The sequence below is a fragment of the Ranitomeya imitator genome, chromosome 1 (genome assembly GCF_032444005.1).
Source record: "Ranitomeya imitator isolate aRanImi1 chromosome 1, aRanImi1.pri, whole genome shotgun sequence".
Lineage (NCBI taxonomy): Eukaryota > Metazoa > Chordata > Amphibia > Anura > Dendrobatidae > Ranitomeya > Ranitomeya imitator.
This window is the reverse complement of record NC_091282.1, coordinates 148160251-148176878: the sequence shown is the minus strand read 5'-3', so window position 1 is coordinate 148176878 and position 16628 is coordinate 148160251.

Sequence of the window (16628 nt, the reverse complement as noted above, 5' to 3'; positions counted from 1 at the left end):
GAACTAGATTGTGGCCCGATTCTAACGCATCGGGTATTCTAGAATATGCATGTCCCCGTAGTATATGGACAATGATGATTCCAGAATTCGCGGCAGACTGTGCCCGTCGCTGATTGGTCGAGGCAACCTTTATGACATCATCGTCGCCATGGCAACCATTATGACATCTACGTCGATACTGTGCCCGTCGCTGAATCAGAAACGTGGGATTTCTACGTCCTTTATGACATCATCGTCACTGTGCCCGTTGCTATTTGGTCGAGGTCTGGCGGCCTCGACCAATCAGAGACGCGGGATGTCTAAGTCCTTTATGACATCATCGTCGCTGTGCCCGTCGCTGATTGGTCGAGGCCTGGCGGCCTCGACCAATCAGAGACACGGGATTTCCAGGACAGACAGACAGACAGACAGACGGAAAAACCCTTAGGCAATTATATATATAGATGCTATGCTATATACAGTACTTCAATAAAGAAGCACTGCAGTGCTTAGAACAAGCAATCAAACGGGTGTGGGAAAGACCCCAAAGGGTACTAAAAAGTAACACGACTAAAAAGTTTCCAAAACTTAAAAAAATGATAAAATGAAAAAATTCTAATCAAACCCTTCCCCCATTTAAAGATAAAAAAATAAAAATAGAAGCATTCTCGGTATTACCAAGTCTATAAAAAGTCTCATCTATCAAAAATAAAATAAATAAATAGTGATAATAAAATCTCTAAAGAGAAAAAAAATAACACATCATATCCTTACAAATATGCAATAAAAAGAGATCAAAATAACGTATGATATTAGGATGGTATCAATAAAAACATAAGCTTACCAGATAAGAAAGCAAGCAATCACACAGTTCCATTAATGAAAAATAGTGACACATGCCAATTTTTTTTCAATTATAAGAATTCTTTTCATCACTTAAAACAAATTATGCAAACTTAATATTGCCATTCTCACACTGACATGGAAAAGCATGTTGTCTGGTAATTTTTACTGTACAATGAGTACCAATAAATCAAAACCCCACCAAAAATACTAGCGAAATCGCATTTTTCCCCAAGCAGCTGGAGACAAATTACCAAGGATTGGCTGCAGCCATGAGCCGGCAGAAATCCATAGTGTCCACAAGCCTAAATTTCAACATTTCCATGGCAAGCCACCTGGAAATGTTCCCATTTAGCATTTGGGCCTGTGGCTGGGACCTTTCTTTTTCATTCCAAGGCCTGGGGTTGGGAGAGCTAAACGCTGTGCTGGGACAATAATTTTAAAGTGCCTGATGAAGGTGCCTCAGAATGTGCAAGGACAGTTGCAGGGCTTGAGGCATGTGCACTAATTTCAATAATGTCATGAACAGGGGATTGGCAAGCGACTAGCACAGGGGAAGTGTCAGTAGTGTTTGGCCCACCGAGTCGGGTGTTTAGATAATATGTGCCTGATCATGCAGGTGGTGATTAGATTCTTAATGGTCAGGCCCCTGATGATCTTGGAATGAGGTTGCAAATGACTATTTTTCATCTCAGAATTTTCTTTAAAAATGTCCCAGAATGGGGAACACATAACTCTTTGATGGAGAAATTCATGAGTGTCAGTCCTCTCTAGTACATTTGCCTGCCTTCTCCCTCTTATCATCCCACTGTCTCTTCCTGCCTGTTCCGGTGCTGCCCATCCCCTCTCAGCACTGCTTACCTTGCTCTACATGCCAGCTTACCAGACTGGGTCAGTGACTTTGTCATCCACCACATCATCTTCCATCGCGTCACCCTGGTCCTCCTGACTTGGTGACTTAGACTTTGCTGTTCCCCACCATCATCTTCTTGTGACCATGGCTGCTCTAAGTTTTATGCATCACTGAAGAGCATGGCCTCTGTCCCTCTTGGAACATGCAGGGAGAGAGGCCACAATCAAGATATGATAATGTAAAGTGCTCATTGGAGAGTCCTGGTGTGAAACGACTGGTCTCTTGGGACTCGACATGGTGGGTGGAAGGAGGATTAGGGTGAAGAATAAGTGATCCAGACTCTTGGCTGGTGAGACTGGACCATGTGGAAGACTGGTTGTTGCTGGCAAGCATGCTGGAAGCATTAACTGCCATCCAACCAGCCACTGGTGTGGCTTCAGAAGTGGTGTCCTGTGTCTCCCCGAAAAGTGGTGCGGGAAGCTATGTGTCGTGGCATGTTTCTTGGGCTCCAGCAACAGGTTCAATTGGACCTGCGTCCTCACCGTCTGCGTGCACCATCATAATCATCCACTTTCACATCACTTACCACATGCCTTACACATTTTATAATTGCTAAGTATCTGGAATACAAGTTTCCTTGATTACTTGAAAATGCACTGTGGAGGTCGAAAACCTCCCCAAAAAGTAATTTATTCATTAAAAGATTTCCTACATGTTACTAAATTCATTTTCTATAGTTACATTTATTGTAATCAGTAATAGATGTCTATCCAAAGTGGTGGAACTAGAATTCTATCGGCCCAAGAAGAAAATTTGAACATGGCTCTCCTCCCCACCCCTATAGTTTGTACTTGGATGCATGATGCTAGTAAAGTCTATAAAGATCAATGTTTTACCCCCTAAGAAAATAACTACAGATACATTATGTATAGTACATCTTGAAGAAGATCCAGCAATACAATACTTTTCCAAATAATACTTCTAGATATTGTGGATGTACAGTTAACAAATAACAAATGTTATTGCTATATGTTAATGAGCAAAGCCCACTTTAATCCCTTAAGGACCAGGGGTATTTCCGTTTTTGCATTTCAATTTATTGCTCCCCTTCTTCCTATGGCCATAACTTTTTTGTCCCATCGACATGGCCACGTGAGGGCTTGTTTTTTACGGGACGAGTTGTACTTTTGAATTGCACCATGATTTTACCATATCATGTACTGGAAAACAGGAAAAGAAATCCAAATGTGGTAACATTGCAAAAAAAGTGAAATTACCCAACTGATTTTTTTTTTTTACCATGTTCACGAAATGCTAAAACTGACCTGCCAATATGATTCTCCAGGTCTTTATGAGTTCACATATAGAATACAGCAAAAACTTGGCACTCAACTTAATGTATTCAGACAGGTGATTTAATGGTATCCACACATAGTTACAGAAACGTTTCGGTACTAAATCCGGACCTTCATCAGTCACAGTAGATTGGTATGAGAGAGCGGGTGGACCCACAGAGTTGTTGGTACTAATTTAGAGTCACACGTGTATGTGAACGCTGTCTGTATTGGGGCAGTATAGCCCAAGGAAACGATATACCTTAAGATGTCAGGACACGTGCCAGGCCTGTGTGAGACCAGGCCTGTGTAGAGTACCAATCTACTTTGACTGATGAAGGTCCGGATTTAGGACCGAAACATTTCTGTTACCATGTATGGATACCATTAAATCACCTGTCTGATTTCGTTGAGTTGAGTGCCGAGTTTTAGCTATACTCTACAGTGTGGGAACTTACTCTGGCACCGCTTTACGACTGTGCACACGTTTACTCTTCTTAATGAGTTTACAGACACCAAACATGTCTAGGTTTTTTATTGAAATGGTGAAAAAAAAATCCGAGGTTTGTAAAAAAAAAAATTGCCATTTTCCAAGACCCGTAGCGTTTACATTTTTCAGGTAGGGGGCCGATTGAGGACTTATTTTTTGCGCGCCAATATGACATTTTTACTGATACCATTTTGGTTTGTATACAATTTTTTGATCGCCCGTTATTCCATTTTATTGCAATGTTGCAGCAATCAAAAAAACGTAATTCTGGTGTTTCTATTTTTTTCTCACTGCGCCGTTTATCGATTGGATTAATTGTTTTCATATATTGATAGATTGGGCGATTCTGAATGTGGCGATACCAAATTTGTGTATATTTGATTTTCTTTTATTGCTTTAATTTGAATGGGGCAAGAGGGGAGTGATTTGAAATTTTATGGCCAACAGCCCGAAACACCGTGTCTGCGAATTGAGATACTGATTTGGCTTTAATCCTAAGTCATATTGCACGACTCGTTAAAGAGTTGATTGTGACTTGTAGGATCGCTACTTCCAACAGGTGGCGCTATAGAGTTTAAGTCCTCTTTTTCTCAGAAGAGGCAATTTGCATATTTAATTTCCCAGAGGAGCATTGCACGGCGAATAAGCCTCCTTACCATGACAAGCCAGAGATGGTATGTCACTCTCCACAAGGAGAAACGATGCCCCTTAGACCCCAGTCCAGAGCCTCTCACCTAGCCAAATCAGTTCTCATGCTTCGTACTGACGAGGGCCAACAGCCCGAAACACCGTGTCTGCGAATTGAGATACTGATTTGGATTTAATCCTAAGTCATATTGCACGACTCATTAAAGAGTTGATTGTGACTTGTAGGATCGCTACTTCCAACAGGTGGCGCTATAGAGTTTAAGTCCTCTTTTTCTCAGAAGAGGCAATTTGCATATTTAATTTCCCAGAGGAGCATTGCACGGCGAATAAGCCTCCTTACCTTGACAAGCCAGAGATGGTATGTCACTCTCCACAAGGAGAAACGATACCCCTTAGACCCCATATATTTTTTATATATTTTTTATTTTTTAAATATTTTATAAACTCTTTTTTCTTTTTACTTGCTTCAATAGTCTCCATGGGAGACTAGAAGCTGCAATCATTCGATCTCTTGTGCTACATAGAGCAGGACTGCAGCCCTGCTCTATGTAGCGGAAATGCTCAGTTGCTATGAGCGCCGACGGCTGGGCAGTCGGGGAGGAGGCATACAATGTTGGGGAGGGGAAGCGCCCAATGTTGGATGTATCCATCATTGGACGTTAAGGGATTAAAGAATTAAAAATGATACAACTATGCCAGTAAAACAAAATCATAACCATTAATCACCAGCATACACTGTCATGACTAAATAGTACCAAATTACAAAAGCAAAATAATGCTGCCATACCATGACTATGTATTGCTGCCACATACTGTCTGAATATAACCATCATCCTACTATTCAAAACCATCTTTACCAGGACTAGTTATAATGGTGTTTATAAATAATATCACATAAAAGGGAAAAATACCATCTGACCATGACCAAATCCATATTACTAGCAGATAAGGACTGAAAAATTCTACCCTACTGATCAATAATAAATAAAAACACATATTATCCCTGCACAGTGACCATCTGTGATACACTGTGAGCTAAAAAAAAAATACATAAATAAAAGTGAATATTTTTACTTTATCTTCATTTTGATGCAGATTTTCCAACTCCAAATTGTATAAGCTTGAATGCTTATTAGATGAAGCAGTTCAGGGATTTGTATTTGTGTAATAAGGGACAGTGAGGCCTAAGGATACACCGCCCTTTATCAAGGTGTGCAGAATTATTAGGAAAAAATTGTCCAAAAGGAGATTTTACTGATTATGAGATCTCAAAAATTTACAAAAGTCTTACGGAAAGATGCAGCATTCTTGAAATTAAGATATTATGGCATGAACACAGAACCATCAAATTTTGTAGCAAATAATCAACGAGGTCATACACAAAGATACAAATTAACTGCCAAAGATTTGAGAAGAATCAAATCTGAAGTGATCAGAAACTCGTTATCCCTCAGTGCTGTCATATTTCAGAACTGCAACCTACTTGTACTGAAGAAATGCAAGGCATTGTTGAGTGCTCAGAGACATGGCCAAAGGAAGGAGGCTGAAATCCGACCACCACTGAGCAAGACACAGAAGTTGAAATTTCAAGACTGGGCCAAGAAATATCTGATGCTAGATATTTCAAAGGTTTTTGAACTGACAAGATGGAGGCCTGATGCTATCGCATTGGGACGGCAGTAATGGCACGATGGGGGCAGGCTTTGCAGCATTGCGAATCTCCCCCCCATGTGCTCACCCACCTGTTTTATCCCATAGCACTCCTCCGTATTCATCGCTATTGTGACCCCAGCCTAAGAAAGACAAAACTTCACTTTTACTTTCTTAAATATACAGGTTTCAGGATTATTAACCTTTCGGATTGACCAGCAGCACTGTAGATGTTTACTAATAAAATTAATCATTAAAAATGCAAATTGCCTAATAATTGTGCACAATAATAATATTAATATTTTTTATTTTTATGGCACCAACATATTTCACAGCACTTTACAATTCACAAGTGGACATGTACAGACAATTTCAGCATTACAGAGTAACACATAATTCAACAAATAGCAAGAGGAGTTAGAGCCCTGCTCGTTAGCTTATAATTAGTGAAACCATATAAATACTAGTTATACACCGAAGCACTGTAGGTCATATGATAGCGACTCCACTATATTATACAGGAAAATGAAGTTTTTCCTCATCTGACGCGTAGGCTACCATCTATAGTTTGGGGATTAAAACCATACAACACTGACTTCTATACTAAGACCGCATCCTAGGTGATAAAGCATCCACCATTGCTGACTATTGTACCAAGGACTGAAGTTAGAGAAATAAGACAAGGTTTACATCCTGTTTTTTTAATCTTGTTTTATTGTACAAAAATCACAGACAGACAATAATAATAAACTAATATTTATTAGCCCCTTCATAATCTGTCAAATTTTCATGTTTTTTGCACTTATGTTTCTTTTTAATATTTCCGTTACCATATAAGGGCATGTTTTTAATGGACAAGTGTTAGGTTTGATGCCACTAATATTTTTCCCTATAATATACTGAAAAATGGGAAAAAAAATTCCAAGTGGGCTCAATAGCAGAAAAAAAAAATGAATTCCGCCAATATTTTTTGGGTTTTGTTTTTGGGTTTTGTTTATTCATTGCACATTGTGTAGTAAACATTATAACAATTTTGTATAGTTTTGTTAGTGAATTTGTAGAAAAATAAAAGATCAACTGGTTTGTGTCACCAACTTCTGAAACTCATAACTTTTTCCATTGATGGAACTGTGTTGGGAATGGGTTTTTTTTTCATTATGAGCTGAAGTTTTTATTGATACCATTTTATGTTTTTCTCTTTTTTTGCAAGGTTCAGTTACTGAAAACATCAATTCTGCCAATTTGATATATATTATTTCTTCCCGTCGTTTTTTATCCGAGTTAAATAATTTTACATTTGGATAGATAGGACTTTTCTGTACATGGTGATACCTAAGATGCTTACTTTTAAAATTTTCATTCTCTGTCTTTATTTTTAATGAAGGAAAAGAGAAGTGTTCTGATTTTTTATGTTTTAAATTTTTTAAAATTTGTAACTTTATTTTTAGACCACTGATGTAATTTGAACCTGCAATTGTCTACACTTATTCAATATATTGTAATGCAATACTGGTTGGCAGCATATAGGTAAAATCATAGCCTATGGATAGGCTTCATATGAGTACTGACATGGTAGACATAGGGGCCTGTTGTGAATTCCGCTCTTGGGCTCCCTCCGGTGGTTGTAAGTGGCACTTTTGTGAGTTCTGCTTTTGGGCTCCCTCTTGTGGTTTCAAGTGGTATGGCTGCTCGTTGGATTTAGCTATCAGCAGCTGCATCCACTGATTGTCTTTTCTGCTCGGCTATTTATGCCTGGCTCTTTCCTTCAGCCAGTGCCACTTGTAAATGGTTCATGGTTGGATTCACATCTCATTGGATTTCCCTGTTATCCTGACCAGTTCAGGAAAGCTAAGTCCTTGCTTGCTCTTTTCTGTCCACAGATTGTGGACTTATCCATTCTGTGCATTCAATGTTTGTCCAGCTTATCAGTATGGATTAATTCTGTGTTGCTGGAAGCTCTGGGAAACAGATTTACCCTCCACACCTTTAGTCAGGTGTGGAGATTTTTGTAAACTCTGTGTGGACCTTTTGTAGTGTTTTATACTGACCGCACAGTATTCCATCCTGTCCTATCTATCTAGCTAGACTGGCCTCCTGTGCTCATCCTGGTTTCATTCTGTGTATATCTTTTTCCCTCTCCTCTCACAGTCATTATTTGTGGGAGGCTAATCTATCCTTTGGGAATTTTCTCTGAGGCAAGATAGCTTTCCTGTTTCTATCTTTAGGGGTAGTTAGCTCTTAGGCTGTGACGAGGTGCCTAGGGAGAGTTAGGAGCATCCCACGGCTACTTCTAGTGTTGTGTTGAGCTTAGGGACTGCGGTCAGTACAGATACCACTTCCTTCTGAGCTCGTTCCATGTTGCTCCTAAACCACCAGATCATAACAGTACAAGTGGCCAAAAATGAATTAAATGCATCCCAAAAGAAGGAAAAAATTCTGAGCCATTTTTTTTCTGTGCTTTCTTTTGTCTTTTTTTTCCTCTTGACCTTTGGGTGGTGCAGGATTTGTGCTCTGGCATGGATGTTCAGGGTTTGTTTTCTCGTGTGGATCAACTTGCTGCAAGAGTACAGAGTATCCAAGATTATGTTGTCCAGACTGCGGCTTTGGAGCCTAAAATTCCTACCCCTGATTTGTTTTTTGGAGACAGATCCAAGTTTTTGAACTTTAAAAATAACTGCAAATTGTTTTTTGCTTTGAAACCCCATTCTTCTGGTGATCCCATTCAGCAAGTAAAAATCATCATATCCTTGCTACGTGGTGACCCTCAGGACTGGGCATTCTCCCTTGAATCAGGGGATCCGGCATTGCTGAATGTAGACGCATTTTTTCAAGCGCTTGGATTATTGTATGATGAACCTAATTCTGTGGATCATGCAGAGAAAACCCTGTTGGCCTTGTGTCAGGGTCAAGAAGCGGTAGAATTATACTGCCAGAAATTTAGGAAATGGTCTGTGCTCACTAAATGGAATGAGGATGCTCTGGCTGCTATTTTCAGAAAAGGTCTTTCTGGAGCCCTTAAAGATGTTATGGTGGGCTTCCCTACGCCTACTGGTTTGAGCGAATCTATGTCTCTAGCCATTCAGATTGATCGGCGTTTGCGCGAGCGTAAAGCTATGCACTATATGGCAGTTTACTCTGAGCAGAGTCCTGAACCTATGCAATGTGATAGGATTTTGACTAAAACAGGACGGCAGGAATTCAGTCATCAGAATAGGCTGTGTTTTTACTGTGGTGATTCTGCTCATGTTATTTCTGATTGCCCTAAGCGTACTAGGAGGGTCGCTAGGTCTGTTACCATTAGTACTGTACAGCCTAAATTTCTTTTATCTGTGACCCTGATATGCTCATTGTCGTCCTTTTCTGTCATGGCATTTGTGGATTCAGGCGCTGCCCTGAACTTAATGGACTTAGACTTCGCCAGGCGCTGTGGTTTTTCCTTGCAGCCTTTACATAGTCCTATTCCTTTGAGGGGCATTGATGCTACTCCATTAGCCAAGGATAAACCTCAGTACTGGACGCAGATAACCATGTACATTGCTCCTGCACATCAGGAAAGTTGCCATTTTCTGGTGTTGCATAACTTGCATGATGTTGCTGTACTGGGTTTTCCATGGTTACAGGAACATAATCCGGTGCTGGATTGGAAAACTATGTCTGTGACTAGTTGGTGTTGTCAAGGGGTACATAGTGATGTTCCTTTGATGTCAATTTCCTCTTCCCCCTCTTCTGAGGTCCCTGAGTTTTTGTCGGATTTTCAGGATGTATTTGATGAGCCCAAGTCCAGTTCCCTTCCTCCACAAAGGGTCTGTGATTGTGCTATTAACTTGATTCCAGGTTGTAAGTTCCCTAAGGGCCGACTTTTTAATCTGTCTGTGCCAGAGCATGCCGCCATGCGGAGCTATGTTAAGGAATCTTTGGAGAAAGGGCATATTCGGCCATCTTCGTCACCGTTGGGAGTGGGTTTCTTTTTTGTTGCTAAGAAGGATGGCTCCTTGAGACCCTGTATAGATTATCGTCTTCTTAATAAGATCACGGTCAAATTCCAATACCCCTTGCCTTTGCTTTCTGATTTGTTTGCTCAGATTAAGGGGGCTAGTTGGTTTACTAAGATTGACCTCCGAGGGGCATATAATCTTGTTCGTATTAAACAGGGTGACAAATGGAAAACTGCATTTAATATGCCCGAAGGCCATTTTGAATACCTTGTGATGCCATTTGGGCTCTCTAATGCTCCATCTGTGTTCCAATCCTTCATGCATGATATTTTACGCAATTATCTTGATAAATTCATGGCTGTATATTTGGATGATATTTTGATTTTTTCCGATGATTGGGAGTCTCATGTGAAGCAGGTCAGGATGGTGTTCCAGATCCTTTGTGATAATGCTTTGTTTGTGAAGGGGTCTAAGTCCCTATTCGGAGTTCAGAAGGTCTCTTTTTTGGGTTTTATTTTTTCTCCCTCGTCTATGGAAATGGATCCTGTTAAGGTCCAAGCTATTCATGACTGGATTCAGCCCACATCTGTGAAGGGCCTTCAAAAATTTTGGGGCTTTGCTAATTTCTATCGCCGTTTCATTGCCAAGTTTTCCAGTGTGGTTACGCCCCTTACTGATTTGACGAAGAAAGGCGCTGATGTGACGAATTGGTCCTCTGCGGCTGTTGAGGCCTTTCAGGAGCTTAAACGCCGATTTACTTCTGCCCCTGTATTGCGTCAGCGGATGTTTCTCTTCCTTTTCAGGTTGAGGTCGACACTTCTGACATTGGGGCAGGGGCCGTTTTGTCTCAGAGAGAATCTGATGGTTCTTTGATGAAACCGTGTGCTTTTTTTTCCAGAAAGTTTTCGCCTGCGGAACGCAATTATGATGTCGGCAATCGGGAGTTGTTGGCTATGAAGTGGGCGTTTGAGGAGAGGCGACATTGGCTTGAGGGAGCTAAACACCGCGTTGTGGTCCTGACTGATCATAAGAATCTGATTTACCTCGAGTCGGCCAAGTGGCTGAATCCTAGACAGGCTCGATGGTCCCTGTTTTTCTCCCGTTTTGATTTTGTGGTCTCGTATCTTCCGGGATCTAAGAATGTTAAGGCTGATGCCCTCTCTAGGATTTTTTCGCCTGATTCTTCTGGAGTCCTTGAGCCGGTTGGCATTCCTAAGGAAGGGGTGATTCTTTCTGCCATCTCCCCTGATTTGCGGCGGGTGCTTCAGGAATTTCAGGCTGATAAGCCTGACCGCTGTCCAGTGGGGAAGCTGTTTGTTCCTGATGGATGGACAAGTAAGGTGATTTCTGAGGTTCATTGTTCAGTGTTGGCGGGTCATCCTGGGATTTTTGGTACCAGAGATTTGGTTGCTAGGTCCTTTTGGTGGCCGTCCTTGTCGCGCAATGTCCGTGCTTTTGTGCAGTCCTGTGGGACTTGCGCCCGAGCCAAGCCTTGCTGTTCCCGCACTAGTGGGTTGCTTTTGCCTTTGCCGGTCCCTGAGAGGCCCTAGATGCATATTTCCATGGATTTTATTTCGGATCTTCCTGTTTCCCAGAAGATGTCTGTTATCTGGGTTGTTTGTGACCGGTTCTCTAAAATGGTCCATCTGGTACCTTTGCCTAAGTTGCCTTCCTCCTCAGATCTGGTTCCATTGTTTTTTCAGCATGTGGTTCGTTTGCATGGTATTCCGGAGAATATTGTGTCTGACAGAGGTTCTCAGTTTCTCTCTAGGTTTTGGCGGGCCCTTTGTGCTAGGATGGGCATTGATTTGTCTTTTTCTTCGGCGTTTCATCCTCAGACTAATGGCCAAACTGAGCGAACTAATCAGACCTTGGAGACCTATTTGGGATGCTTTGTGTCTGCTGATCAGGATGATTGGGTGTCTTTCTTGCCGTTGGCCGAGTTTGCCCTTAATAATCGGGCTAGTTCGACTACTTTGGTTTCACCTTTCTTTTGTAATTTTGGTTTTTATCCTCGTTTTTCTTCTGGGCAGGTTGAGCCTTCTGATTGTCCTGGTGTTGATTCTGTGGTGGACAGGCTGCAGCAGATTTGGATTCATGTGGTGGACAATTTGACGTTGTCTCAGGAAAGGGCTCAACGTTTTGCTAACCGCCGTCGGTGTGTTGGTCCCCGGCTTCGTGTGGGGGATTTGGTTTGGTTGTCTTCTCGTCATGTTCCTATGAAGGTTTCTTCCCCTAAGTTTAAGCCTCGGTTTATTGGTCCTTATAAAATTTCTGAAATTATTAATCCGGTGTCTTTTCGTTTGGCTCTTCCAGCCTCTTTTGCCATTCATAATGTTTTCCATACATCTTTGTTGCGGAGATATGTGGTGCCCGTTGTTCCCTCGGTTGACCCTCCTGCCCCGGTGTTGGTTGAGGGAGAGTTGGAATATGAGGTTGAGAAGATTTTGGATTCTCGTTTTTCGAGGCGGAGGCTTCAGTATCTTGTCAAGTGGAAGGGTTATGGCCAGGAGGATAATTCTTGGGTTGTTGCCTCCGATGTCCATGCCACCGAGCTGGTTCGTGCTTTTCACTTGGCTCGTCCTGATCGGCCTGGGGGCTCTGGTGAGGGTTCGGTGACCCCTCCTCAAGGGGGGGTACTGTTGTGAATTCCGCTCTTGGGCTCCCTCCGGTGGTTGTAAGAGGCACTTTTGTGAGTTCTGCTCTTGGGCTCACTCTTGTGGTTTCAAGTGGTATGGCTGCTCCTTGGATTTAGCTGTCAGCAGCTGCTTCCACTGATTGTCTTTTCTGCTCGGCTATTTATGCCTGGCTCTTTCCTTCAGCCAGTGCCACTTGTAAATGGTTCCTGGTTGGATTCACATCTCTTTGGATTTCCCTGTTATCCTGACCAGTTCAACAAAGCTAAGTCCTTGCTTGCTCTTTTCTGTCCACAGATTGTGGACTTATCCGTTCTGTGCATTCAATGTTTGTCCAGCTTATCAGTATGGATTAATTCTGTGTTGCTGGAAGCTCTGGGAAACAGATTTACCCTCCACACCTTTAGTCAGTTGTGGAGATTTTTGTAAACTCTGTGTGAACCTTTTGTAGTGTTTTATACTGACCTAACAGTATTCCATCTTGTCCTATCTATCTAGCTAGACTGGCCTCCTGTGCTCATCCTGGTTTCATTCTGTGTATGTCTTTTTCCCTCTCCTCTCACAGTCATTATTTGTGGGGGGCTAATCTATCCTTTGGGAATTTTCTCTGAGGCAAGATAGCTTTCCTGTTTCTATCTTTAGGGGTAGTTAGCTCTTAGGCTGTGACGAGATGCCTAGGGAGAGTTAGGAGCATCCCACGGCTACTTCTAGTGTTGTGATGAGCTTAGGGACTGCGGTCAGTACAGATACCACTTTCTTCTGAGCTCGTTCCATGTTGCTCCTAAACCACCAGATCATAACATGGGCCTTCCTCAGGAAGCACTGATGGATTCCTGCCCAAACCAAGCATCATCACACAGGAAGTGGTAAAAAAACAAACAAGTAAGCCAGTTAAATTGACCCATGAGGGAATGATAGTAACTTTGACATTTAGTAGATAGAGATTTAGGAAAAATTAAAATAGGAAAAAAAATACATTTTAGTTTCAGACTACACTTTTAACCTACAGTGTTTTGAGGATGCAATGTAACACAACCAACATCTGCTTGGTGTAAAGCAGGCTGAGCTTCTGAGTTTGTTAACCCCTTTCTGACATGGGACGTACTATCCCGTCGAGGTGGGGTGGGCCCCCATGACCACGGACGGGATAGTACGTCCAGCGCGATCGGCGGCGCTCACGGGGGGAGCGCCGCCGATCGCGGCCGGGTGTCAGCTGTTTATCGCAGCTGACATCCGGCACTATGTGCCAGGAGCGGTCACGGACCGCCCCCGGCACATTAACCCCTGGCACACCGCGATCAAAGATGATCGCGATGTGCCGGCGGTATAGGGAAGCTTCCCGCAGGGAGGGGGCTCCCTGCGGGCTTCCCTGAGCCCCCCGCAGTAACGTGATGTGATCGCGTTGCTGCGAGGGTCTCACCTCCCTCCCTGCTTCCTCCAGCCCCGGATCCAAGATGGCCGCGGATCCGGGTCCTGCAGGGAGGGAGGTGGCTTCACAGAGCCTGCTCAGAGCAGGCACTGTGAAGGCTGCAGCGCTGCATGTCAGATCAGTGATCTGACAGAGTGCTGTGCACACTGTCAGATCACTGATCTGTGATGTCCCCCCCTGGGACAATGTAAAAAAGTAAAAAAAAAAATTTCAAAATGTAAAAAAAAATAAAAAAAAATATTCCTAAATAATGAAAAAAAAAAAAATATATTATTCCTCTAAATATATTTCTTTATCTAAATAAAAAAAAAAACAATAAAAGTACACATATTTAGTATCGCCGCGTCAGTAACGGCCTGACCTATAAAACTGGCCCACTAGTTAACCCCTTCAGTAAACACCGTAAGAAAAAAAAAAAACCGAGGCAAAAAACAACGCTTTATTATCATACCGCCGAACAAAAAGTGGAATAACACGCGATCAAAAAGACATATATAAATAACCATGATACCGCTGAAAGTGTCATCATGTCCCGCAAAAAACGAGCCGCCATACAGCATCATCAGCAAAAAAAAAAAAAGTTATAGTCCTGAGAATAAAGCGATGCAAAAATAATTATTTTTTCTATAAAATAGTTTTTATCGTATAAAAGTGCCAAAACATAAAAAAAGATATAAATGAGGTGTCGCTGTAATCGTACTGACCCGAAGAATAAAACTGCTTTATCAATTTTACCAAACGCGGAACAGTATAAACGCCTCCTCCAAAAGAAATTCATGAATAGCTGGTTTTTGGTCATTCTGCCTCGCAAAAATCGGAATAAAAAGCAATCAAAAAATGTAACGTGCCCGAAAATGTTACCAATAAAAATGTCAACTCGTCCCGCAAAAAACAAGACCTTACATGACTCTGTGAACCAAAATATGGAAAAATTATAGCTCTCAAAATGTGGTAACGCAAAAAATATTTTTTGCAATAAAAAGCATCTTTCAGTGTGTGACGGCTGCCAATCATAAAAATCCGCTAAAAAACCCGCTATAAAAGTAAATCAAACCCCCCCTTCATCACCCCCTTAGTTAGGGAAAAATTAAAAAAATGTATTTATTTCCATTTTTCCATTAGGGTTAGGGCTAGGGTTAGGGCTAGGGTTAGGGTTTGGGCTAGGGCTAGGGTTAGGGCTAGGGTTAGGGCTAGGGTTAGGGCTAGGGTTAGGGCTAGGGTTAGGGCTATGGTTAGGGTTAGGGTTAGGGCTAGGGTTAGGGCTAGGGTTAGGGCTAGGGTTAGGGCTAGGGCTATGGTTAGGGCTAGGGTTAAGGCTACAGTTAGGGTTGGGGCTAAAGTTAGGGTTAGGGCTATGGTTAGGGCTACAGTTTGGGTTGGGGCTAAAGTTAGGGTTGGGGCTAGGGTTAAGGCTACAGTTAGGGTTGGGGCTAAAGTTACGGTTAGGTTTAGATTACATTTACAGTTGGGAATAGGGTTGGGATTAGGGTTAGGTGTGTGTCAGGGTTAGAGGTGTGGTTAGGGTTACTGTTGGGATTAGGGTTAGGGGTGTGTTTGGATTAGGGTTTCAGTTATAATTGGGGGGTCTCCACTGTTTAGACACATCAGGGGCTCTCCAAACGCGACATGGCGTCCGATCTCAATTCCAGCCAATTCTGCGTTGAAAAATTAAAACAGTGCTCCTTCCCTTCCGAGCTCTCCCGTGTGCCCAAACAGGGGTTTACCCCAACATATGGGGTATCAGCGTACTCAGGACAAATAGGACAACAACTTTTGGGGTCCAATTTCTCCTGTTACCCTTGGGAAAATACAAAACTGGGGGCTAAAAAATAATTTTTGTGGGAAAAAAAAAGATTTTTTATTTTCACGGCTCTGCGTTATAAACTGTAGTGAAACACTTGGGGGTTCAAACTTCTCACAACACATCTAGATAAGTTCCATGGGGGCCATGTTTCCAATATGGGGTCACTTGTGGGGGATTTCTACTGTTTAGGTACATTAGGGGTTCTGCAAATGCAATGTGACGCCTACAGACCATTCCATCTAAGTCTGCATTCCAAATGGCACTCCTTCCCTTCCGAGCCCTCCCATGCGCCCAAACGGTGGTTCCCCCCAACATATGGGGTATCAGCGTACTCAGGACAAATTGGACAACAACTTTTGGGGTCAAATTTCTCCTCTTACCCTCGGGAAAATACAAAACTGGGGGCTAAAAAATAATTTTGGGGGGAAAGATTTTTTTTTTTCAATTTTCACGGCTCTGCGTTACAAACTGTAGTGAAACACTTGGGGGTTCAAAGCTCTCACAACACATCTAGATGAGTTCCTTAGGGGGTCTAGTTTCCAAAATGGTGTCACTTGTGGGGGGTTTCTACTGTTTCGGTACATTAGGGGCTCTGCAAGTGCAATGTGACACCTGCAGACCATTCCATCTAAGCCTGCATTCCAAATGGAGCTCCTTCCCTTCCGAGCCCTCCCATGCGCCCAAACAGTGGTTCCCCCCCACATATGGGGTATCAGCGCACTCAGAACAAATTGGACAACAAATTTTTGGGTCCAATTTCTCCTGTTACCCTCGGGAAAATACAAAACTGGGGGCTAAAAAATAATTTTTGTGGGAAAAAATTTTTGTTTTATTTTTACGGCTCTCCATTATAAACTTCTGTGAAGCCCTTGGTGGGTCAAAGTGCTCACCACACATGTAGATAAGTTCCTTAGGGGGACTACTTTCCAAAATGGTGTCACTTGTGGGGGCTTTCTACTGTTTAGGTACATTAGGGGCTCTGCAAACGCAATGTGACACCTGCAGACCATTCCATCTAAGTCTGCAT